At 53.9% G+C, this 2,548-nt stretch overlaps 1 long non-coding RNA gene across 1 annotated transcript; it reads right to left on the reverse strand.

Annotated features, from left to right (window-relative positions):
• Positions 1–649: 649 nt before the first annotated feature.
• Positions 650–2,326, reverse strand: LOC130596728 (uncharacterized). Its single transcript, XR_008971590.1, has 3 exons — positions 2,139–2,326; positions 1,227–1,349; positions 650–952 (listed from the first exon to the last, which is right to left on the reverse strand). It is a non-coding gene; the product is annotated as an uncharacterized LOC130596728 (long non-coding RNA).
• Positions 2,327–2,548: the final 222 nt, after the last annotated feature.

The raw sequence follows: 2,548 nt of genomic DNA on the forward strand, positions 1-2,548 counted from the left end.
AGCAATGGAGAAACTGGATAAGTATGTGAACCACATACAAAAAAAAAGAATCAAACATTCACTATAGTGATCACCATTAGTCACAATAGGAACTTCTTTGTACTTCAGATTTAAAAAGCAGCACGTACAGATACGAACAGAGGATGTTTTGATGTTCCAAGTGGGGATTGAGCAGGGATCCTACAGAGCAGCTTCCCGCCAGTGCAAGCAGGGCTCAGAGCACTTGCTGTGCTCAGGACTCCGACAAGCCAGCGTTCCATACACAGAGGCATTTCTGATCAATGGGATCTATAACAGTTCAACAGCTTTATTCACAGAAACACTTAACAAAAACTCCTCAACTAAGACCAAGGAGTGCTTCATCAACATGTAAGTTTCCTCCTCTATTACAAAGGGGGATCCTCAGTTAAACGGCATGATCATGTCCAGTTTTAAAGCTGATTCACTTTCTTTTGTATCCTAAAAGTATCAGTCCAGTGACCAGATTTTTCTGTTCCTGTTTAAGAAAAGCTTTAGTTTGCAAAAGCATCACTTAACATTTATTTGTGGAACATTTCCATTCCTTTTTAGCTCTCCGAACAGCTCTTGAGGCTTCCCAACTCCTTGTGACACAAGCAGCATGCACATGAATGAGGCAGAGGGGAAACCAACAGGTTAAAACATTTAATGTCGAGTCTGAACTTCGAGTAAGTTCCCCCCAACCCTTTGGAGGGGGGCACTTTATACAATTCCATACCATTAGAACACACAACACGCTCTTTCATCCGAGGAAACAAAGGAAAAAGTATCTCCACATCCTCAGAAACTTTAACTGCTATGTTGGCTACTTAACAGACACTGTTTCCATGATAAAAGTTCTTTTCCAAAGGTCTTCACCAGTGCCATGAACACAAACTTCCAGCCCAAACCTTCCTTTGGGAAGCCTCAGCCCAGGGGCCACCTTTGTTCACACCTGCGAAGGAGAATTTAAAGCAGAGCTAAAGTAAAAGTCACCACGACCCAAAGTCCTAAACACTTCATAAAGTTTATACCCTAGAAGTACTGCAATAAGCTCCGTTATGTTGTAACCAGTGCCACAGAGCAATAAATGGAGTTACTTGCTCACGCCACAGACACAACCAAACCGAACGGCTCTAATAGAGAAATCATGAGGCCCCAAACCATCACAGAAGCATTAACCTGTTGCAAAATACTGGTGGCTCTGTACTAGAAGCTCCGCTTTTTACCTTAAGCTGGATCCAGCTTGACCTTTCTCCCAGCTCTCAGCAGAGCTTGTGCTTAGCTGTCAATCACTTTCATCACAGTTTATCCGCTGTCAAGGCAGGTGAAAGAAGCATCTCCATCCTGCCCTGCAAAACAGTTGGACAAGGCAGTTTTCCAGCAATCCCCACCTTTGTGGATATCGACAAACGGCTCTGAGGGGCTTTTACAGCCACCTGAGGCAAAACCAAGGGTAACAAGCGCACCAAAACCAAGGGGGCAAGCAGGAATCTCACTGAGCAAACGAAAGCACCTGTGCACCCGACGAAACCGGTCCCCTATGCTTGCTAAAGCCAGCTGCAAATACGTGGAGACAAGAAGCACGGGGGAACCGTGGCGCAGATACCTGGCGCAGAGAGCAAGCCCTGCCAGGACATCCCCGCCACCTCATTCACAAGCCTGCCTGGCAGAAGACGCAGGAAACCGACCCAGCTATTGCCACCCAGGCCCCGTCCCACCGCCTCACCCGACACCAGCCGTGCTCAGCGGCAAGCGCGCCAAGCAAACACCCTCAGAGCGGCTACAAACGGCTCCAAAGCCGCTTCCCAGGCAGGGAACGCAGCGACCCGGGACTCCTCTGGCCCAGCGCCTCCCTGGGCCCCCTCTCGCTGCCCTCAGCACGCCGCTAACCCGAAAAGGCCGCTCCAAGCAGCAATACCCCGCGCGGACCGAGCTCACCCGCACCGCCCGCACCCTTACCCGGTACCGCACCCGGCCCGCCCGCGGGGAAGCCGCTGAGGGCCCGCTGGAGAGGCCCGGCCCGGCCTCGCCTCCCCTCACGGCCGCTAAGGAGATCGGCGCCCCACCTCCCGCCCGCCGCCCCGCCCCGCCGGCGGCCCCCGCGCCATTGCTCCGCGCTCCGCCGCCCCGCTCCGCACCTTTCCCTCCCTCCTGGCTGCTCGCCCCTGTGCCCGGGCTGCCTCCGGCTCTAAGCGCCGCTCCCCGCCCCGCGCCCCGGCGCCTCCCCCGGGGTCCGACCGGGCGCGGAGGGGGAGCGGCGGCAGAGCGAACCCCAGCCCCAGCGCGGAGGAGCCGTCGCCGCCGCCGCTCCTTCCCCATCAGCCACCAGCACTCTCTTCCCTCTTTTCCCTCTCTCCAGATGCTGAGAAGATAAAAGGAAAAGAATTTTTAAGGCAATGCTCGGCGGGGTTGGGTTGGTCTTTTTTTAAGGGGGGGGGGGGGGGCAGCGATCGGGAATCGCCGCCGGTAGCGCGAGCGTTGAATTAATAATAATAATAATAAATTCTGGCACGAAATACACGCACTCTCCACCCCTCCATCCCCACAC

The sequence above is a fragment of the Pezoporus wallicus genome, unplaced genomic scaffold, assembly GCF_028554395.1.
Source record: "Pezoporus wallicus isolate ANWC-B61680 ecotype Strahan unplaced genomic scaffold, APGP_CSIRO_Pwel_v1 contig_14712, whole genome shotgun sequence".
NCBI lineage: Eukaryota > Metazoa > Chordata > Aves > Psittaciformes > Psittacidae > Pezoporus > Pezoporus wallicus.